General features: G+C 46.1%; 1 protein-coding gene across 2 annotated transcripts in view; it reads left to right on the plus strand.

Moving 5' to 3' along the window:
* Rpn9 (regulatory particle non-ATPase 9) overlaps nucleotides 1–24430 on the plus strand; it is a 224197-nt gene that overhangs the window by 36049 nt on the left and 163718 nt on the right. The window lies entirely within an intron of this gene.

Below are 24430 nucleotides of genomic sequence, written 5' to 3' on the forward strand. Positions count from 1 at the left end.
GGCCATGACCTAATTTCGGCCTTATCTGTACGGCCGCCCTTTCAATGTTGTTACCGATCACCACGCGCTCTGCTGGTTATCCTCCCTCAAGGATCCCTCCTCACGCTTGGCACGGTGGGCTTTACGGCTCCGAGAGTACGACATCCGTGTCATTTATCGCTCAGGCCAAAAGCATGCCGATGCTGATGCTCTTCCGCGTTCGCCTGTTTCTGCTGATATTGCGAGTGTCTCCATCCAAGACAACTTACTTCCGCTATCAGGACCCATCGTCATCGCTGCGGAGCAGCGCAAAGATTCGTGGATTGCGTCTCTGATGGATTACTCTTCTTAAACACTCGTCCACCCGCCATCTCGAGCACTACACCGACAAGCCTCTCACTTCGCCATCCGTGATGGGATACTTTATCGTCGCAACTACCACCTTGACGGCCGCAAATGGCTACTCGTCAAACCCAGGCATCTCCGTGCCAGCATATGTGCTGCTTCCCATGCTGATCCGCAGTGTGCACACGCCGGTTTGTTTAAAACCTACGCCAGGCTACAGTTTCGGTTTTATTGGCGCGGCATGTATACATTCTTTCAAAAGTACATACGATCTTGCACAGAGTGCCAACGCCGCAAGCACGATCCCAGCCGTCCTACTGCACCAATGCAGCCGTTACCGTGCCCAGTGCGACCATTCAACCGGGTTGGAATAGACCTTTATGGTCCTCTGCCATACACATCAGGTGGGAATCGCTGGATAATTGTAGCGATCGACCACCTCACGAGATATGCAGAAACGTCCGCTCTACCAGCCGCGACGGCACGTGACGTCGCGCCTTTCTTCCTGCAATGTTTTGTTTTGCGTCACGGTGCTCCACGTGAACTTTTGAGCGACCGAGGCCACGTCTTTCTCGCGGATGTTATTCAAGAACTTCTTGCTGAATGCCACGTGATTCATTGCTGTACTACCGCATATCGCCCACAAACAAACGGCTTGACCGAACGTTTCAACCGCACTCTTGGCGACATGCTTTCTATGTATGTCGCCTCCGACCACACCAACTGGAATCTTATCCTTCCCTACGTAACGTACGCTTACAACACGGCAACTCAAGCGACGACAGGCTTTTCTCCTTTCTTTTTACTCTATGGTCGAGGGCCATAATCTCCAATCGACACCAGTCTCCCTTATTGACCCGGCTCATCCGAAGGAACACCAGTTTCTGAAGCCGCTCGGTATGCCGAAGAATGTCGACAATTAGCTTGCGCCCTTACAACACAAGAACAAGGGAATTGAAAATTTCGTCACGACGATGGACGGTCCCACTACCAGTTTTCGCCCAACTCTCTTGTTTGGCTGTGGGTGCCTCCCACTGGTGCTCCTGGTACATCTACAAAGTTCGTCAGCAGGTACCATGGGCCTTATCGTGTCATAGAGAACACTTCCGCTGTCAACTACCTCATCGCACCCCTCACGCCTACTCCGGACCTGTGTCTCCGAGGACGTGAAATCGTACACGTTGATCGTCTCAAACCATATCACGAACCACTTGCTCTCACGACACCTTAGAACACCTACTTGGCTCTGTCTTCAGCGATGGGGAAATATGTAATGATGAATGTAGTGGGTCATGCATAGCTCGGAAAACACATCGTCAGTGCTAAGCACGAGACTCTCACGCCGGACGTTATCGCTGCTTTTGCTGGCTAGGCCTACGCTCCTCCCTAGTCTTTATTATTGTTGTTCCTTAAATGCATCAGGTTACCCACCGCCTGAAAAAGGTGGGGCAACTCATGGGAGTGCGTGTAGTTTCCTCTGCGCCACGCAAGCTTTCTCAGTTGGCTAGGCTGACGTGTGCCGCTAGACACAAGAAAGACGAAACAGCTGTGCAAAACAAAGTGCAGAGGCCGTTTTGTCAATTGCATTAGCAACGTTGTTTACATGATCATACTTTCGTGCAGTGCCTGTTATATTGGGAAAACTGGAAGATGCCTGGAAGATGAACCAACTTGCCCAATCAACCATATCGACACCTTCTGTTTGAGATGGGTAACTTGAAGTACGCTAACCTCATGCGGGCCACTAAAAAAAACGTGATTTTATTTCAGGATAAGCACTTCCTCAGCAGAAAAGCAACACTTAGAGGTTTCCGGACCGCTAGTTCAACAATAAATATCGACATACCGTAATAGTTGCCTTTGGTGTCCCTTTAACAGAACGATCCCGAAGTGTATCTGGTGTTCTGTAGTGCTCAGTCCTCGGGCCTCTTCTTTATTCAGTTTAAATCAATGATATTCAGTTTTGTGTTGAGCCACTGATCCTGATTACACTATTTGCAGATGATTGTGTAGTATGCACAGCTGTAAATAATGAGTTAGATCAGATTAGCCTTACTCTCAATTGAGGAAGGGTGTGAGAGGTGGGAATTAAAAATAAGCACTTCAAAAATCAATTCCATTATGTTTACTCAGAAAACAATGCCCCTTCACTTGTATAGGAAAGGCTACCATCACGAGAGCTGATCGTTTCGAATATCTAGCTAGGAGTGGCACTCACCAGTAACCTCAACTGCATGTTGAGGTGTGTAGGGGTGCGCTGTCCTTTTTGAAGAGAAAGCTACATCCTCCCATGGCAAAACTGAGCATATAAAGCACTATTGCGAGCAAAATGCCTTCATCATTTGGAGCCCTTGGCAATGATATATGTTTTAAAAAAAAAGTGAAAGTCAAAAATTTAGCTTTATGTTTTATTTGTTCCGCTTGCAGTGTAGTGCAACAAATCTATGTAGTAATGCAAGCTTACGGACACCTGAGCAGTGCGGGATAGTATCCAGATTAAAATTCATCTACCAACTACACTATTCAAATTACCAATACTATACTATTCAAATTACCAGAACTATACTATTTAAATTACTAGAAGGGACTTCATATTATCATAGAACGTTATCTTAAGCAACCTTCAAAACTTTCAGCAAGGACAAATCACTGAAAACTTTCTGGCAGCCACTTATCCACTCTGAATGCTGCTGCTATTGCTTGATGTAATCCAAACTGCAATTTTTGCAGTATTTCTCATGTATGTTTAACTATGATCTTACAAGCCATTTTGTACTGTTAACATTGTATGCTGCCAATTGTAAAGTGTTTTCAGGGACCAAGTCAAGTTGGCTTGAACAGCTTTTAGCCCCGAAGATATTGCTACGTAGCTCGTAGGAAGGGTGAACTATTCTGGGATCAGAAGACGATGAAGAGGACTGGTTTGCTTGCTCTGTGGGCTGCGCTCCGATTTTATCGGTGTAAAGTACACTGCCAAACAGTCACGCCCCGTCTTATTATACGTAACATATTTGTGGTGGAGGTGCTGGGTAGCGTCAGTAGAGGTTTTCCGGGCATCGTTGGTATTGCAGCTTCACCCCCATAAGCTGCAATATCTAGTTTTCCTGCTGCGATCGTCCAGAGAAGCTTGGCAAGGAAATACGCCGAGGCGGCGGAGAGTGGGATTGGCGGCGTAGCGGTGACGGGGAGCGGGAGTAGTGGGGACCGGAAGAAGGGGCGGGGCGTCAGTGGGGCGAGGCTCATGAGGAGGCGGCGAGTAAAAATTGGACGGTGTAGCGGCTGGACGTCAAGAAGTGGTAGGGCGCATATAAATAGGGTACTTCTGACGTGGTGGGTACCCTACTTTATATGGTGGTGGGAATCGATGCCCCCATGCCTTCATAGTAGGCCTCGATTTCCTCTCGGCACACTCGGCTTCAATTGACTGTTCTTTTGGCACGCTCAGCCTCGACCTTCCCCTACTCTCCGATGCCTGTGAAAAGCCCGTCAGCCGCTTGGGTCCAACCACTTTTGTTCGCTTGCTGCATCGAGCTGTGACATACGTCTGTCTGTCATCGATCCCTCCAGTTCCCGACGAAGACTACATCGTTACACCGATAACAGATGCACGACTGACGCGCAGTGTTACAGTTCCGCATACCATCGCCACCATAGTGGACAACTGTGTGTTTCTTCCGCTTCTAAATTTCGGCCTCGTTCCTCAAGTGTTGCCCTACCAGATGTCGATTGCTCAACTCGCTGCCATAAGAGATGATGACATAAACGTCGCTGTAACTGTTCCGGACCGTGAAGTCTCACGGTTACCCATTTCTGCCGAGGCCATCTTTCGAAATATGATTGGACCAGACCTTGCACCTGATCAGGCCGACCTTCTCTGCCACGTTTTGGCCTCCTACGGTGACATTTTTGATATCTGTGATCGTCCCTTGGGCCAGACTAATATTGTCAAGCACCGAATCAACACTGGTGATTGCGCCCATCCACCGTCGGCCTTATCGCGTGTCCGCATCAGAACGAGCGATGATTCAGAAGGAAGTGGATTACATGCTATTGAAAGACATCATCGAACCATCGTCAAACCCTTTGGCCTCCCCAGTGGTCTTGGTAAAGAAAAAAGACGGCTGCTGGCATTTCTGTATTGATTATCGGCACCTCAACAAAGTAACCAAGAAAGATGTGTATCCTCTTCCACATATTGACGACGCACTTGACTGTCTTCATGGCGCCACCTTTTTTTCATCTCTCGACCTCCGATCTGGCTACTGGCAAATTACTGTAGACGAAACAGATCGTGCGAAAACTGCATTCATTACCCCCGATGGCCTTTACCAATTCAAGGTCATGCCATTTTTTCCTCTGCAACGCCCCAGCAACCTTCGAGAGAATGATGGACTTGCTGCTTCAAGGATTTAAATGGGCGACGTGCTTGTGTTACTTAGATGACGTGATTATCTTCTCACCCACCTTCGCCACACACCTTGAACGCCTTTTGACCATTCTATCAATATTCCGACATGCCGGCCTTCAGCTGAATTCCTCGAAGTGCCGCTTCGGTCTTCGTCAAATTACTGTATTGGGCCACCTTTTTGACGCTTCCGGTGTACGACCATATCCGGCTAAGGTACGCGCAGAAATGAACTTTCCCGTTCCGAGCTCTATCCATGATGTTCGCAGTTTCGTGGGCCTATGCTCTTACTTTCGCTGGTTTGTAAAAGACTTCGCGGCAGTCGCACGCCCACTCACAGACCTTCTCAAACATGACGTCCCGTTTTGTTGGGGTCCTCTTCAAGCTAACGCTTTCTGTCGACTAATCACCGCTCTAACGACACCACCGATACTTGCACATTTCGACCCAAATGCTCCTACAGAAGTGCGGACAGACGCTAGCGGTCACGGCGTCGGCGCAGTTTTGGCCCAAACTCAGCGGGGCGCTGATTGTGTAATTTTGCATACGCAAGTCGTCTCCTTTCAATGTCTGAGTGTAACTACTCTATAACAGAACGAGAATGCCTTGTCCTTGTCTGGGCAGTTTCGAAATTTCGCCCTTGCTTATATGGTCGCCCGTTCCTTGTCGTCACAGATCGTCACGCCCTTTGTTGGCTTTCTTCACTGAAGGACCCTTCTGGACGACTTCGTCGTTGGGCGTTGCGTCTTCAGGAGTACTCCTACTCGGTTGCCTACAAGTCTGGACGCCTACATCTGGACGCCGATTGCTTGTCCCGCTACCCTGTTGACCAACCAGATGAATCGGTCGGCGAGCCTGGCCCTAGTGTCATGTCCATGTCTAGGTTTCATCAGATTGGTGACGAACAGTGTCGCAATCCTTCCTTGGGTTTACTCATTGCCCGTCTGGAATCTGACCCTAACCACGTGTCACTCCGCATGTTCGTTCTCCTAAATGGCACACTGTACCGTCGTAGGGTCCAGCCAGATGGCCCTGAGCTACTTCTAGTCGTGCCTAACCATCGCCGTTCAGCGATCCTGCATGAGCTTCACGACGAACCAACTGCCGGCCACTTGGGTGTATCTCGCACGTACGACCGCGTCCGGTGCCGCTTCTTTTGGCGTGGTCTCGCGCGGTCGGTTCGACGCTATGTGGCCTCCTGCGATAAATGCCATCGTCGAAAACGGCCTGCCGCACCCCCTGCTGGACTCCTTCACCCGATCTCCATTCCTGCCGAACCTTTCTTCCGTGTTGGTGTAGACCTCCTCGAACCGTTCCCTGAATCAAACTCTCGGAACAAGTGGGTCGCTGTTGCTATAGGCCATGCGACCAGGTTTGCCATCACCAGAGTGCTCCCCACCAGCACTGCTACTGACGTTGCCGACTTTTTGCTCCACGATGTAATTCTACATCACGGTGCTCCTCGGCAATTGCTCACCAATCGTGGGCGCGCATTTTTGGCACGCATACTCGACGACCTTTTACGCTCTTCTTCAACGCAACATAAACTGACCAGTTCCTACCATCCTCAAACAAATGGCCTTACCGAACGGACGCCTAAATCGCACCCTCATGGACATGCTCTCGATGCATGTCTCATCTGACCACCATGACTGGGATCTAGCGCTATCTACGTTCGCCTATAATTCATCTCATCATGATGCAGCAGGTTATTCACCTTTTTATATGCTCTATGGCAGTAATGCGACCTTACCACTGGACACCCTACTACCAACTACTGCACCTCCGCCGAGCGAATACCCACGTGATGCTATCGCTCGTGCCGACCACGCACGTCAGATTGCCCGCTCTAGGCTGTTGTCTTCACAAGCAACCCAGAAGGCTCTCTACGACAGCGTGCGTGTTGGCGTTGACTTCTCACCTGGTTCTCTAGTTCTTCTCTGGTACCCAGTTCGTCGTGTTGGATTCTCAGAGAAGTTGCTATCTCCGTAAAAGGCACCTTACCGTATCATAAGATGGGTAACGGACGTTACCTATGAGGTCATTCCAGTCTTTGGGACTAACCTGTCTGCAAACACCCCCAGTGACGTAGTCCACGTCAGTAGGTTAAAACCATACTGCCCTCCTTCTGAAGAACACGTATAAAGTGCACCGAGTCGGTGCTTTTACAAACAGGGGGTAATGCTACGTAGCTATCGCATGAAGGGTGAACGATTCTGTGATCAGAAGACGACGAAGAGGACTGGTTTGCTCGCTCTGTATGCTGCGCTACGATTTTATCGGTGTAAATACACTGCCAAATAGTCACGTCCCGTCTCATTTTACGTAACATATTCCAGAATTTCTCTGGTGAAATGAACTTTGAACTTCGGAAAAAAAAATCACCTTTTTGCGCGCTATCTTTTACTGTTTTGTGTTATCGACAGAAGCAGTAAATGCTGCCTCGATGGCTTACTTTATGGAACACATCAAAATTCTAAGTTTTTATACAAGTATTTTATATTCAAATTTTTGTGTGTGCAATGTGTTGTCTGCTATAAATGTATATGTACAGTATAGACCGCTTATAACACAAGTTGCGGAAGTCGCCACTATCCGCACTATAAGCGGCACTGCACTATTAGCCCCGATAACGAACACTGGCGTCGCTGCGATCAAGGCGATGTGACGTCACGGCACGGACTTGCCTGTTTCACCAGCGCTTGTCACCTTTTTCTGCGCCCGCCATGTACACGCTCTTTAGCGATATGTTGGTGATTATTCCTGAATTTTGTGATGCAAATTTTTCAACATACGAGGTGCAAGGTATCAAAGCTAGTGAAAGTTTTTACAGCTGTAGGAGGTTTTCATAATATAGCTTAGGCTAGGCACTCTCCCGTTCAAACTGAAGATTTATTGTGAACATGGTGATGCAGGAAAAGACGTTTGTTGTTTTTATCACGTACACCACAGAATGGATGCTAAGAAAATATGTTAAGTGGTAATAACGTTATTGCAACTAGGCATAGACTTCGGGATTAGGGGATTGGAACATGTCTGTGCCAAACTATGAGAAATGAAATTGGGACGTTTTCAATTCACTAAATACATTGCGCTTTATTATCCAAGTTATGCCTGCATGTGCGAATGATCTAAATGAAAACAGAACTGCACTTTCTCCTGCAGTAAACATGTCATGAATATGACTGTCAAAAGCACTCGCGTAACATATTCGTCAAACAAACAAAATCGATCAAAATAGTACTGGCACACGCACAACGATTTCGGGAATAATTAGATCTTTTCGTTCACTGGGATCATATGTACAGGTTTATTTTCAACAGTCGCCAGGTGTTCAGTAGTCCTATACCCTGATTTGCGTGAAATGTTGGAGCGTTCTACCTCTGCGTCACAAACGCTAATGGGAGCTTCACGTGGGAGCATCGTTGATAGCAACGATTTCAACGCAAATGTAAGAAAGTCGAAATGAACTCTTTCTATGTTGCACTCATGGACGTGGCCCAAGCAGTGACGTAACCAGGGGATGGCTTACCGGGCCTGTCCCCTACCCTCTAAACTTTTTTTTCCCTATGCAGACAAAAAATGACCATTTCAAGTAGGTGCCCTCCCCCAACACCGAAAAAAACATTCTGTCTATACGCTTCTGGGCCAATGTAATAACAAACAACATTCACCTCGATGAGGTGATGGCTGCCGTTGTACGTAATGTCCACCAACAGGTGGACATTACGTACAACTGGTAGTTACGTAAACTGGTAGTTAGAACTGGTACGTAAACTGGTAGGTAGGAGTGCGACCGCACCGTTGCTAAAATTCTGCACGAAGAGAGAATCTGACAGCAATAGGAGTTTCCACACCTAACCTCAACCGCACTTAACCTTAATAATTTCGGTCAACTAAAGCTTCAAAAATATAGTGAGAAACATGAAACTAAACAACGTGTAGAGTGAGTTAGTACACGAGAAAAACACACATCGGCGAGCGCCTTTCGGTATATGTTGCGGTACTCGGTGCTGCACGCGAGCACAGAGCTTGATGCACTTGTGAAAGCGCTGTGCGTAGATTCCTCCGGTACAAATTATTCTAAGGATGTAGAAGCCCCCGAAAAGAATCACCTATGCACATCTCAACCTTGTAATGTAAATATGGTGTCTTAATTCCTTCTCAGAGTCACATGATTATGCGTCAATGAGTTTGTTGTGTCCAAACAGAACCGTGGTCTTGATTTTCACACCCATCGGAATGCGGCAATGGTCGTCACGAATGGAATCCATCATCGGGGTTAGCAGCGCGACACAGACCTTTTCACTCATCTCACATTGCTATACGACCCAGCGCGTGAGTGTGCAGAAGCAAAAGGAAGCTTTTTATTCTTTTACCTGACACATCACTAAATCTGTTTTCTTTATTCGTCTGCAGCTTGAGACCAGCAAAAAGCGAACGCAAACATTGTAACAGCGCACGAAGCGAGCTCATCATCATGTAGGGCCGCCGCTGCTTGCATCGAGGAGTTCGTGCCGTGACGTCATCCGCTAGGCTCCAACCTCTCGGGGTGAAGTCCCTGATTGATAGAAACTTAGCAGAATGAGCTTGATCTATAAAGGAAAGGGAGAAAAAGCTGACATAAACAACTATTGTCCTATAACAGTGACATCAGTGGTTTACAGGCCAGAGATGCAGATTATAATAAAGACTGCAGGCATGGATAGAAGATGCGGGGGTGCTGAGGGAACTGAAGAATGGGTTTCGAAAACAAAGGAGGTTGGAAGACAATCTGTTCTCACTGACGCAGTGCATCGAAACAGCAGAAAGGAAACACAGGCCCCTGCGGCTAGCATTCTTGGATATAAAAAGAGCGTATGATACCGTGGCTCAAGAGGTCTTGTGGGGAATGCTGGAGGATGGAGACACTAAGCTCTTAAAGGTTATCTATAAAAGTAACAAGGTAGTTATAAAATGAGAAAAACAGGTATCCGTGCCCACAGAGATAAAACGGGGGCTTAGGCAGGGGTGTCCACTGTCACCCTTGTTATTCATGATGTACCTACAAGGATTAGAGGCCAAATTAGAGGGGAGTGGACGTTGCTTCAACTAGTCTTTCGTCAAACAAGAACAACTCATTGAACAGGCACTACCGGCATTGATGTACGCAGAAGATACAGTGCTAATGGTTGACAACAAGGAAGATTTGCAGAGATGGATGGACATCTGCGGTAATAAGGGAGATAAGTTAGATTTGAGATTCAGTAAGAAAAAATCAGCAGTCGTGGCTTTTAATGATAATGAAGGTAGCGAGCTCACGATACAGGAGGTCACGCTAGAGATAACGAATAAATACAAACATCTGGGCATATGGGTAAGCAAAGGGACCGAGTACCTAAGGGAACATGAAGTATATGTAAAAACTAAAGGAAACGGGAATGCAGCGGTGATGAAAAATAGGGCACTGTGGAATTACAATAGGTATGATGTTGTGAGAGGAATTCGGAAAGGAGTCATGGTTGCTGGTCTGACTTCCGGCAATGCGATCTTGTAAATGAGGTCAGAAGTTCAAGCATGATTAGAAATTAAGCAACAAGGAATAGGTAGGCTTGCTTTAAAAGCTCACAGGAATACGCCAAATCAAGGAGTACAAGGTGATATGGGATGGACATCATTCGAGGGCAAGGAAGCTAGCAGCAAAATGAAATTTAAGAAGCGATTGAGAGAAATGGAAGAGGAGCGTTGGGCTAGGAAGGTTCTTCAGAATGTCGATACAAAATGGAGAAAGTGAACCAGAAAATTGACGGGTAAATTTATTTTATTTCTTTATTTATTTATGATACCCTCAGGGTCAAAGGCAATACAGGGGGGAGGGGTGTGAGAGCAAGGAACAACAACAAAAAAACTGCATAAAGACGTTAAGATTCAACATATAATAACATCATTAACACAATGTAATTAAAAACATTAGATGAACTCCTGATTATACAATGTTAGCTAGAACATTTCGAAACTGTTGGACGTCATTAATGAATGCAGTGTCAAAAGGAAGGCGATTCCAGTCGCGACTTGTCCAGGGCAAGAAGGAATGAAAGCAATGCATTGTTTTGCACATATCAATTCCAACTTTGCGCGCATGGTCAATACGACTTGATTGATAGTGTGGCCTTGGTATAAGCTCGCCACGCAGCACAGGGTGGTGATACAGCTTATGAAAAATAGTCGCGAAATGTGACGTCAAATGGAGAGAGATGGGAGGGCTAAATCAGATTTCATTCTAGTAATGCTCGCGGTTCGATGGTAATTGCCTAGCTCAAATCTAACAGAATTATTTTGAACAAGTTCTAGTGCAGTTATAAGTGACATGGGTCCCATACTGAGCATGCATATTGCAGTTTGGAACGAACTAATTTGTAGAGCAATAATTTGAGTGATGAGGGAGCTGTAAAAAGATTGCGGTGCAAGTAACCCAACATGCAGTTAGTTTGGTTAACAATATGCTCAATATGAAAGTTCCAGGTTAAGTTCGTGGTAATGTGAATGCCAAGGTATTTGTTGGAAGCAACTGATTCTAATTGGATATTGTTAAGAGAATATTGTGATGGTTTGGTTTTAGTACGAGAAACACGCATTGTCTTGCATTTGTTAGTGTTGAGTTTCATTAGCCAAGTTTTCGACCAATTAACGACAGAGTTCAAATCAGACTGCAAAATGTTAGTGTCGTTATCAGAGGTTATTTCACGGAAGATAACACAGTCATCAGCAAACAAAAGGACATTAGATTTCAACAAATAAGGCAAGTCATTAATATAAACAAGAAACAAGAGGGGCCCAAGGACGGATTCCTGCGGCACACCTGAATAGACAGGGCTAAATGGAGAGCAAGATTGATTAGCGACAACAAACTGCGAACGGTCATTCAAAAAATATTCGATCCAAGTCAACAAACTTCTGTCAATATTTAATTGATTTAGTTTGTGAAGTAGTAGCCCGTGTGAAACCTTATCGAATGCCTTTGAAAAATCTAAAATTATGCAGTCAACATGCGAAGACCTATCTAAAGTTTGATGTAATTTGTGAGTAAAGTAAATTAGTTGGGTTTCACAGGAGTACGACTTGCGAAAACCGTGTTGGGCTGCTGCAAAAAACGAGTTGGATTCTAGATAGTTAACCAAATTACTGTAGATAACTTGTTCTAGTATTTTGTTGCAGTTACTGGTTAGAGAAATGGGGCGATAATTACATGGAATATTTTTATTGCCAGACTTATAAACTGGAATCACCTTTCCTATTTTGCATTTCTTAGGAAGCGTACCCGTGGCCAATGATTGCTGAAATATTTTTGTTGATATGATAGAACAATAAACACCAGTGTTTTTCAAAAATTTTGTGCTTAGGTCATTAAAGCCAGGAGATCAGGAATTATTTAGGTGAGTGCTAAGTTTAAAGATACCGGAAACATCGATCTGTACTAAAGGCATAGCTGTGCAAATGAGTGCTTGAGTTGGAGGCTTCGCAACGGTAGACGTCGCGGAAAAGTTTTTACGAATGTATCATTGAGAAGCATAGCACAAAGATTGCTGGGAACTGGTTCACCAGATGTGTCGTTTAAGGTGGTGGTGTCATCGGAAGGAGGGTTTATGGTACGCCAAAATTTTTTTAAGTCTGAAGAAAGCATAGAGGGAAGCACATTAGATAAAAGATTCTGTTTAGCGTTTTTTATAGCCGAAATATAATCATTGGAAGCAATCTTGTACACATCATAACGCGAGTTAGAAGGTGAGTGTTTGGCAATGCGATACAAACATTTTTTCTTATTCGACAGACGCTTGATATGGACGTTGTACCATGGTGCTTGAGCATGCGTGGTGATGACTCGCTTTGGTATGTATTTATCCATGAGTTCGTGAGCTTTAGCTTTAAACCTGTTCCAGTTAACTTCCACAGAGTTGTCAAATGTACTCAAGAACACATTTGTAAACTCGTGAAGTTCATTATTGAGTGCATCGAAGTTGGCTCTGTTGTAGTCAAGAATGGTTTTACATTTTTTAGAGCGCGCTGAAGCAGTAGCTTTAATGTGAAAATTGAGCAGCAAGTGATCACTAATTTCAGGACAGTAAGTAACAGCAGAGATAAGATCAAGTGTATTAGTTAGAATTAGGTCAAGTGTATTAGATGCGGTCGAGGACAGCCTAGTGGGTTCGGTAACAAGTTGAGTGAGGGAAAAGACAGAACACAAATCCAAGAAGTCCTGTGCTTCAGTTGAGTATGGGGTTACAGTGGGAGGGGTGGTACACAATGTTATATTAGGGAAGTTAAAATCTCCTTTAAGGATGACGGAGGAAGAAGGAAACTCTGTGCAGATAATATTGTGGACATCATGTAGTTCACTTGTAAAACAAGGCAACAAAGAGGGGGTTCTTTAGGAAACACCTAGGATGAACTTTCGATGGTCAATGGTTACCGAGGCCCAGATTATTTCAAGATTGCTGCTTATAGAAATGCTTGGTGAAAGAAATTAGTTTGAAATGGCCAGAAGTACGCCACCGCCTCGAGACTCGCTGCGGTCGCATCGGTAGGTGTTGAATCTGGAGGCGTCATGGAAAATTTCGGAGTTCTGAATATTATTACACTGCCAAGTTTCAGTGATTGCGACAACAGCCGCAGAGCAAGAATCTAATGCAGATGACAGTAAACCTTTTTTATTAACGACGCTGCACACATTGGTTAATAATACAGAGATATGTGTTAACGTTCGTCCACTACCCCTATCGCTTCCCTATGTCGCAGTATCAAGAACAGGCGCAGACGCAGTGACGGGTTGTCGTAAAACAGGGTTTTCATTGTTCTGAAAATCTTCAATACGGTCAGTGCTTGCGTTGTAAGTGTAACGTTTTTTTGTTTATGGTGAGCTTGTTGTGACTCAGCAAAAAGGGAGGGGAACCGGGTTGATTTTTAGCAAATTCAGTAAGCTTTTTCCGGGCAATGTGGGTGGCTGGACAAATATCTTCGGATAGCACAATATTTTTCTGTTTGAAAGGCTTACGTGCCGAAAGTATTTGTTTTTTCACTTTAAAGTTCACAAACTTCGCGATAACCGGACGACATTTGTTTGGAAAAAGACTGCCTATACGATTTGCCCGTTCGATTGAACCAGAGGGAAGTGAGGGTATCACTTTGTTTAGAATTGTAGTCAGTTTTGTTTCAGTTTGTTGCCAGGTTTCCTTTGAGTCAAGCAACCCATAAAACAACAAGTTGTCATGGCGTGAACGGTCTTCGAGTTCATCGATGCGCGATGTGTGGCTAAGGAACCTGCAGTGGACTGCAATTCCGAAATTTGCGCACCAAGGCCATTCACAGCACGAGATGTTTCCTCCAGGGCGTTCAGTCTTTGTTGAATGTTCGAGACATTTGTTTCAATAGTCTTTTGTCCGGTTTTAATACTTTTGATGTCTGCCACAACCTCAGCCTGAAATTTAGAACTTTGGAGTGAGCGGGCATGAACATCCCTCAGTAACCGGAAGAGAACGCCCATCTGTTTGGTAGGGTTTTCAGGCAAGCTTTCAATGTCGAGAAGTGCTTCTGAGCGAGTAGTGGGCCTGGCGTTGGATTCAATGTCACCGCAGCACAGTAATAGTAACGCCATAGAAAAACACTCCGACAAAGTTTCACGCAACACCTGTGGGCACGGGAACAGCAGGGTACAACGGTCATCGATTTTGTCGCATACAGCGAAAAGTGGTTACACACCTGCATGATGAAAAGTTGCTGATTAGGAGCCGTTCCGAAGGTGCTGCTCCCATGCCCACTGAAGAGTGTGTTGGCGTGCCATCTGCTTAAATCCTCATGAGCTGATAATGCAGTCGTCCATTGGCCTGTCCGGAGGAAGGCGAGTTCAGTTGGTGCGTGTCGTTCATGGACGATCACGCAACAGGTCCGCGCAGTTGGTGCAGCATCCAGGTTGTCATTCGAAGGGGTCGCTATCGGCAGCGTGCAACTGATGCCAGGAGATGTGCTGGACACAGCCGACAGCCATGAAACGAGCATAGGAAATGCTTAACTCTAAGCAGGAAATCGCCAAGGAAAGGATCTGTGATAATACTCGGGGTTGTTCTCTACTGTTTGAGGCCAGGACGGTAGTATTGCGAACCAAGACATATTGGGCCAAATACGAAGGGGTAGACACGGTATGCAGTGCGTGTGGAGAGGGTAATAACTGCTGAACACTTGATAATGTTCTGTAAAGGGCTTCACCTTATAGTTCAGGATGATGGCGCAGAGTTTTTCAAAGCACTCGGGTTTAGGGACAGGGAGGGCAAATAGACCTTAAGCAGGTAGAATTAGCTAGAAGGAGGTTATCTGATTGGTGGCTAAAATCAAGGCACGAGTGAAAATTAAACCCTTCACTGTAAAGTACCAATCTCAACCTCACTGTTTAAAGGGGAAAAAAAAATATAAATCCAGTTTTTGGTTCGCTAAGTATGACGGCTAGGTGGCATTAGCCGCCGCCTAATCTAAAGGGTACAGCCATATCAATCCATCCATCCATCGGGGCTAATAACCAAAACAACCCTCTTCAAGGGCTGCATTTGCACAAAACATGTTGAACATGCAGCTTCGTGTGTCCGAAAATCGAAAGGCGCGATGCGTGCTTGCTAACATTTAAATTTCTGAATGTTAAAAGAATTTAACGCCCGAAGACACACGTAGCCAATGAAATGAACGCGAAAGGTTGGGGGGGGTGTCAAACAAATGAAAGCACCATCGTGGAAATTGGCAGACTACTAGACCACCTCAATTATGCGCATTACATAAAAACTACGTCTAAACACGTTCAGAATTTGACGCATTGAAAGACTCCAACCATTCGATTTCATTGGCGCATACCCGATTAAAGACATTGCAATCGAATCGCGAACCACTGTTTGAGCACTACAGGTGCCGCCCTCGTTTTCATTAATGATATGTATCCCTTCCCGTCAAGTGCGGCCATCACAAAGAGTTTCGTCTTTTCGGTACCAAAGTGCAAGTTCGATTCACGTGACCGCAACCAACGCAGATTAGGCCTAGCTTGCCGTTTGGTATGTTGTCGTGGAAAGTTTGTCCAAAACATGAAAATTTGTCGTCAAAAAGATTCCACTAGCAGTGAACCAAGAACAGCGTGCACAATACAAAGTTTGCGTTCGTGGCCAGCAGATCAGCAACGACGACAACTCGCCAAGCTTACGTAGAACAGCGCACTGGTAGCAAAAGTGAAAGCTTGCGTCATAATACCATAGGTTTTCAACTTACGGACAAGGAGGCAAATGCGATATGTCTTGTAAGCTCGATAACGACGACGTCTTTCCCGACAGGAAACTGTTAAGCGCAGGCAGTTGATAAGGACGGGATCGCACGTGCCACTTTGAGCGGCGTGCGGCCGAAGCCATGCTAGTGACGTGGTACGCTGTAGCCGCGTTGATGCAAAGGCTTATCGGTCACCGAGGCAACCTAGAGCCCCTATACTTCATAAAAGTACTGCCATCTGCTCTTCCCCTCGCCGCCTCCTCTCCAGCGCATTGCTTTTTTTCTTTCGCTTGCGACAGTGGCGTCCCCTGTCACGCGCCACAAGCTTGCAGTTTGCTTACGAGCCAATGGCGTGCCGCCGCTGCTGCATTAGTAACAACTGCTCCTACAGTACATCCGTGGCCATGCCTGACATATGTCTTTATGTAATGATTCTTTCACGTCGGTTTTCTCAGCAAAACTGGGTGTGCTCACCATCAATTTTACGGCAGAGCTACTGCAAGTCATGCACAAGTTGTAGTGAATTGCACGTTATTTAAACTTTTTTCGCATCGTAGTGTATCTGGCGCTGATATACGTAGCTGAGTTTATTGAGAACAAGTTGAAATTAATAATTCAGTAAACTCGGCACGGTAATTATTGAACCAGTAATAAATATTTAAATCGTAGCTGTGGTATCTTAAGCCACGCCATTTGGGAAGGAATAGTTCCCGTGTGAACAATCTATCTCGATACTTTATAACTACAACAATGTCACGAATTTCCATGAATGTGCTCGCTCAGAACTTCGTGACGTTTCACATGCTACTTTTCCTCTGCCTGTCAAATGACTTGTGCACGCAGTACGTCGTTCTGAGATGTTTGTCCTCTGCGGCGCAGTTTGCAACCATTGTCTTTAGGTTTTACATGTCTTAGTTCATGGGCATTGCTGATAATGTAGGTGATAAAGGTCCTTCTTGCACACGTAAACTATTTCAAATTGCTGGACGACCAAGATGGCGCTATGATGCAGAGGTAGAAAAATGCAGTCTCATAATCACTGTCAAAATTACCGCCCGCCCATTTCCAGTGATGTATTCTGAGAACTCAACGCACAGTATCACTTAAAAGCAATAAAAAAGTTCGACACATTATCATATGTATTGCAACAAAACATTTTTTCTTTTTTTTTTTTTGCAAGTGCCAGTGGTTTATTTTATAAGGAGCACACGCGACGGTCACGCTGTTGCGGACACGGGCTGGGTTTGAGAACAGCCACGATAATAACGAAATTTGAAACATTAAGAGGAACGCTCTACAACATCCTGCACCTAGCATGCGGCGAACAAGCAACACAGCGGTGCTTTGGCGCATCCAACATGGCGCCGAGCGGTGAAAACCGGTTCTTCGCCGCATCCACCCTAAAAGACAAGAAGCTCTGATCGGGAGGACGAAGCGGCGCAGATTGAAAGAGGGCTCTACTTTTCCGAAGGTATAGGGGCTTTAAGGCAACCGTGCTCCTCCCTTACTTCTCGAGCCCGTGCAGTGGCCCGCTGTTTTTTTTTTTTTTGTTTTCTTTTTCTTCCCTCCGCCCTTCATTCGTTCACTCTGTGTCCCCTCCTCCTCCGTAACGACCTCGTTGTTCGCTCCCTAGCGGCGCACTCAACGTGCCGTTTTTCTGAAGCGCACTCGCTACCGCATTTGTCACAATTTCTGGCAACTGCATTATAACCGATCTTTCATCTTGGGAAACTGCACAATAAGCGGTATGCGCATACACTGGGTTCTATGAGAGGGTGAACGGGAGTAGAAAAAGATTGCATTGTAAGTGATTCTACACTATAAGCGGTTACGTTATAAGTGGTATACACTTATATATTACTATATATTATAATATTATATTATATATTATAATATTATATTACACATATATATTACTTTCCAGTTGTGTGCTTACTATTTCTATAATATTTAAAATATGCCAAGCTATTCAGTGTATATGGTCTGATTCTATTCTTGTATATCACTCCTGCATGGGCCCAAGGAGAGCCTGCAGAATCTCCGATTTGGGTGCACGTTAAAGAACCCCAGGTGGTCTAAATTTCCGGAGCCCTTCATTACGGCGTCTCTCATAATCATAGAGTGGTTTTGGGACGTTAAACCCCACATATCAATCAATCAGCCTGCAGAATCTGTAAATATTAAATGAAACAAAAGGAGACACGAACACTTGAGATTATTCCAGAGCTTGTGCGAAGACCAGTGATGAGGTTAGAATATTCAACGACACATTGTTATGACCATCGTCACTAGGCGCCATGCTGTTGCTGAGAAACGTAGCCAGGCAGCGCTCCCACGCCTGGAACCCCAGTTCTCTCGGAACCAGCGTCCAGTGGCAGGGAGCGACAAAGGGATTAGAAGACGGATTAAAAGGTGGCTTTTGCCAATATCTCTACAAGGGACTCTTCCGGGCCGGCTTGTTTAGCGAGACGGCGAAGCAGACCAACCGCACAGGTCGTGTCTCCATGATTCAAGTGTTTGCTCCTTGGCTGCCCTTCCTGGGAAAGGCGGAAGGAGCAACCCAACCGCCAAATTGTTCCGGGAAGGAACCCTATTTCCCCTATCCTCAGAGCATTGCGTCAAGAGGGGCAATAACTATTCGGCGGACCATGTGCTACTGAATTATGCCCTATGGGCGGTGTCTTGTGTGTGTGTGGGATTGACGTTCCAATCAAGGAGGAGGAGCCTGACAGGGTTTAAAACGACGCTGCAGAGTGCTGGACATCGCTCTGAACCATGTAACGGTTCAACTACCACGCTCGTGGTTTGTGAACTCCTAATCTCTATGCTCTAAATAATCGTAAATAGTTGCATAAACCTGTTTGTTTTTCGTATCCCCATCTTGTGGGCGTTCGTTTCCTCAACCCGAAGCTACACCACGCTACCACAAAAGACCGGGTAGACACCGGTTGGCAACAACGGGTGCTCAGTGCTTGGATTCGGAGCAGCTACTGGTGAACAGCGCCGAGAGCCGCAACAACTGGTGACAGCGGTGGGATACGAAGCTACAAGTCACAACTGGTGGCAGCGGTGGGACACAAAGCTACAAGTCACAACTGGTGGGCAGCGTTCGGATACGAAGCTACAAGTGACAACAACAGTAGGCCCACGAGAAGCAGCTGGCTCGAGACATGGATCACGTATGGATGAGCGCTTGGCTTTTCCTTTGAGCGAACCAGGTTCTAAAAGAGGGTAAATTTTAGAACTGGAAGTTAACTTTGCCGAAAAACTTAGTTTCGCCATTTCGGAAAGTTTTTGTGGAAGTAGCGAGCACTCAGTACAATCATGGATTTATGGGAGCTGCAGAAGCCGGACTTGTTGCTGCTGTATGAGGAATTGGGGATCGATACAAAGGGGTTGGCACGACAACCCATAATCATTCAAGTGATTAATGATTTGGGGGCTGATGATGAGGAGCTCTGTGAAGCATGGGACCTCATCAGTCAAAGAAACAGACAGCAGAAAGAGGAGGAAGAGAGGCGTGACCGCGAAAGAGAGGAGCGTTGCTTAGATTGCGAACGTGAAGCAGAAAGACAGGTGCACGAGATCGAGATCCACAAACGAGAACTTGAGTTGAGGTAAATTTTGGGCAGTGGTCCCCAGCAAGTGGTACCTTACCCCAACAAGGAGGCAGAGTTCAAGATGTCCGGTACATCCAGCCATACGTGGTATCAGGGGATATTGGTCTGTACCTGGTAAATTTCGAACGGATGTGCGAGAAAATGTCATTCGAGCAAGACACCTGGTCACAAAGGCTACTCACGGTTCTGCCCTGTGAGGCAGCGGAAGTTGTTGCGCGACTCAGCAAGGAGGTCGCAGACAACTATAAGCAGGTCAAAGCTGGCCTTCTCAGAAAGTATAGACTTTGTGCAGAGGCTTTTAGACAAAGATTTCGGGGTGCTAAAAAGTCTAAGAGCGAGAGCTATTCTGACTTTCTGTACAAAATGAGAGCGAATTTGACAGAATGGCTAAAGAGCACCGAGTCATACAGTGACAGGAACGCTGTAGTGGAGAGGATTCTGTCGAGAACAGTTTTTGAACTGTCTCTCAGAGCATGATAAAAACTGTTTACTGGACCGGGGTGACATAAGTTTTGCGACGAGAGCGGCTGAACTTGTCGAAGAGTACGCATCACGCAGATATTATAGCAGCAACCTGGGAGCCGATAGAACCTATAATTCCAAATCAAACTCGAATAAAGGTTATGGGAAACATTTTTCGAGTTTTCGAAATGAGAAAGGGAAAAGAAAGGTCCTGCCTGGCAAATTTCAAAAGAAGGATAGTGAACCAAGTGAGGAGGGGCAAACCGCAGGAAAAACGAAAAATACTTTTGAGGTTAAGAATCCGTTCGCTTGCTTCAAGTGCAATGAGACTGGTCACATAGCCAAGAACTGCCGAAAAGAAAAGACGGCGTTTTCATTTGTCAGTGATTGCGCTGAAAACATGAGGTTACTAGAGCCTTACATGCATGACCTGGTAGTGAATTGAAAGCCATGCAAAGGGCTGTGGGACTCGGCAGCAACAATGGATGTTGTCCACCCGTCGAATGTGTCACCATCCGACTACACAAGACAGTGCGCATGGATACGCCAGGTGGTGGAAGAGCAGAGCGTATGCTTGCCCGTCGCAACCGTTGTAATTGAGGGCCCCTTTGGTAAACTAACAACCGAGGCTGCAGTTTCAGAAAAACTTCCTGAATTTTATCCGTACCTGTTCTCAAACAAGTCGGATATGTTATTGCGAGAGAAGGGCATTCTCTTCGGTGACAGGGTAGTTCAGGCGTTAACCCATTCAAAGGTGCGAAAATTGGCAACTCGGCTATCCTCTGAGTCAAATATTATTGATCAAGCGCATGACGTAACAGTGGTGCAAACAGAGGAAGACAATTCAGGCAACCGTGGCAGCGAGGCACAAGAGATCGGTCAGCCGGAGGAGGAATCTCGCGAGTATGCGTTACTTCTGCCAGCATCAGACAGGTTCACTTTACTTCTGAATGGGAACAGGGGTAGCTTGGCTACTGAGCAGTTAGAGGAGGATACCGCCATTCAGGAAATTAGAGAGCATGTCGAGAGCGAGGCCTTCGTTGGTCTGGAGGGAGAAACCGTTTCAAAAGACGGTACTTGCGAAGAGGAGGCGGGGGCCAGCAGTTCTAATGGGCTCAGTAAGGAGCTGTAAACCATCCTCATGCCTCGAAAGGACGCTTCAACATCGTCAAAGGTAGGCATGGTTAGCTCAGTGGCTGACGAGAGCAAGAACGCCATGCTTCAGCAGTGCAGCGTTACTATCGAGCTGATTTGCTAACATCGCAGAAAAAGAAAGAAGTGGAAGCGTTCGTCACTGCGTAAGCCTAGGACAGGTCCCACTCAGTCGCAAGAAAGACGAGAGGGTAGGCCATTTATCTGTTTCAAGAAACGTCAATGGTGGTGTTCATGGAGGCACAAGCGGCGAGCCAGGTGTGAAGGGGAGAAACAAGGTACATTACCCTAACGAAACGCGTGGTTGAGTTCGACAACTTCGGGACAGCGGCCTTTGCCGAAGGGTCAAAGTCGAAAGGGCAGAGTGGCTAAATACCGCGTAGGGGTGAATACAAAGGGAAAATGGCACAGGCTCCCCCCCAGCTTCTGGCGTCACTTTCAAATTCCTGCGGAGAATAGGCCGAAGTGTAAAATGAGGTGTGACGGCAGTGCACTGCTTAGAGTTTGTGCATTTTGTAGCCTCTAGCGTGCTCGAAAACCGCCGGGACCGCGACCCCATCGTGTGCGATTAAAAGAACCATGAGAAAAGGGGGCGGTCAGTGTGAGTAACTTTTGCACTGGCATGTTCAATATTCTTACTCAGTGTTGCATAGGTGATGCAAATTTGAGTGATTTTAATTTTGTAATTTACATGATGCAGAGTAAATTTTTGAAAAGGAAAACCGCTGAACTAAAGGCTCAAAATTGAAGTCCGTTAATCATTTGTACGAATATACCGAGAAGGTAAAAACAAAAAAATTGTTATATATTTTTTTAGTGTTTAAAGGTTTAGTGTAATATCGTATGCCTTTACTCTCATGTGGATGTGGCGTGAATTCGCATTTAAGGAAGAAGAAATTAACATAGACTAGATGATTTCGTAAAATGATTAAGTTTGGCACAACACAGTGGAGTTGTCGTTGCGTGCTATGAGAATTGAGAGCCATTGGTGCACAGTTTTAGCAAAACCCTGTGCATTATTGTGAGGTGCGTTTGATGAGTATTGCACTTTGCATTATTTTGTGTTTTACACGGTGTGTTGCTACGTAATGTAAGGATGAATGTTTAGACCAACTCTGAAGGCTTAAGCGTTTGGTTAGTAGTGCCGTGCATTTTGCAGCACTGCAAGAATGAGAATAATTGAAAACGCTCAGAAGAACTCGGTGTTTTTATAATCAAAGGCGTTAGCAAAGGCAGGTAACTAACAGAACAAACCTGCTAGAAGGCAGTGTTTGTTACTTTTTTGTTGTTGTCTTCTTTGCAGAATGATTGTTCTAGTGATCATGAGCAGATCATGAAGCTTTCCCTAATCGTTGAGGTAGGCCGTTAGGTCACAGCTTGGGTTAAGCTTTTGGGAGGCTGGTGAGCTTCATGTCTCAGTAGTAGACGATCATTGGCGACCGTAAACAGATGAACATCAGGACAATTTTAGCGCTCGCTCAATCCGAGTTCCGGACCGATGCTCTCAGCGGGATAGAACCGATAAAAGTGGTCAGCGATGAAAAGAAGGAAGCAGCTGTTTTATGTCAGGACAACAATGGTAACAACTAAAGATGCGCTTTACTTGAGCTAGAAATTGGGCTCTCGTGAGATAACCTACTGTGCTTCAGGAAAGGAATGCGCTTGCATTGTGTAAGCCATTCATCAGTTGCAGTGTTAACTAAGAGGTGCAGAATTTAAAGTAGAGACAGATCATTGTCCCCTTTCTTGGCTGCAAACCATGACATCGAAGAACAGTCGCCTTGTGAGGTGGAGCTTGATTCTTCAAAAATATCATTTTGACATTAGGTATAAAAAGGGCAAATTGAATGGAAACGCTGATGCGCTCAGTCGCTCTTTCTGAACTATCTAGGGGTGCTCTTGATGTATCAAAATTGATATTTTGGTTTTTTCGTGCATCTTGTGTGAAATGTGTAAGGTAGCACGTCTGGTTTTTAGCGCAAGTGAGTCCTGAAAGTTCTGAGTGCGAGCTTTTGGTAAAGCTAGCAATGAAAATTGGTTTGCCATTCCTCTTTTGGCTTGGTTTATTCGAAGGGGGCCGAGTGCTTGCTTGTGCATGTGGTCGAGTTTCAAAGTTGCTGTCGAAGTTTTCGGCAATTACCCAGACCATGCGACAAGCGAAGGCGAGTTCCTGGCATTACACTATGGACCCTTCCGTCGCCACTTCGTGCAGCAGAGGTGACTGCTACCCTCCGTGACTCATCTGGTGAGGGGGAAGCTGTTATGACCGTCGTCAGTAGACACCATGCTGTCGCTGAGAAACGTGGCCGGGCAGCGCTCCCACGCCTGGAACCCCAGTTCTCTCAGAACCAGCGTCCAGTGGCAGGGAGCGACAAAGAGATTAGAAGACGGATTAGAAGGTGGCTTTGGCCAATGTCCCTACAAGCGACTCCTGCGGGCCGGCTTGTTTAGCGAGACGGCGAAGCAGACTGACCGCACAGGTCGTGTCTCCGCGATTCAAGTGTTTGCTCCTTGGCTGCCCTTCCTGGGAAAGGCGGAAGAAGCAACCCAACCGCCAAATTGTTCCGGGAAGGAAGCCCATTTCCCCTATCCTCAGAGCATTGCGTCAAGAGGGGCAATAACTATTCGGCGGACCATGTGCTACTGAATTATGCCCTGTGGGCAGTGTCTTGTGTGTGTGTGATCGACGTTCCAATCAAGGAGGAGGAGCCCGACAGGGTTTGAAACGACGCTGCAGAGTGCTGGACGTCGCTCTGAACCATGTAACAGTTCAACCACCACGCTCGTGGTTTGTGAACTCCTAATCTCCATGCTGCAAATAATTGTAAATAGTGCCATAAACATGTTTGTTTTTCGTATCCCCATCTTGTGGGCGTTCGTTTCCTCAACCCGAAGCTACACCACGCTACCACAAAAGACCGGGTAGACACCGGTCGGCAACAACGGGTGCTCAGCGCTGGGATTCAGAGCGACTACTGGAGAACAGCGCCGAGAGCCGCAACAACTGGTGGCAGCAGTGGGATAGGAAGCTACAAGTCATAACATGTATAAATGCCGCCGTGATTTGCCGCTTATCAGTTGATCGTTGGCCGATGGTCTGTCTGCTGCTATCAATGACAGTGTGTCTTACTGTAATCTGACTTTCTTTTTACGTGGCCACAAGTGCGGCCCAATAAACAGTTTTACCTGACCACCCAGT

Source organism: Rhipicephalus microplus, unplaced genomic scaffold, assembly GCF_043290135.1.
Source record: "Rhipicephalus microplus isolate Deutch F79 unplaced genomic scaffold, USDA_Rmic scaffold_12, whole genome shotgun sequence".
Classification (NCBI taxonomy): Eukaryota; Metazoa; Arthropoda; class Arachnida; order Ixodida; family Ixodidae; genus Rhipicephalus; species Rhipicephalus microplus.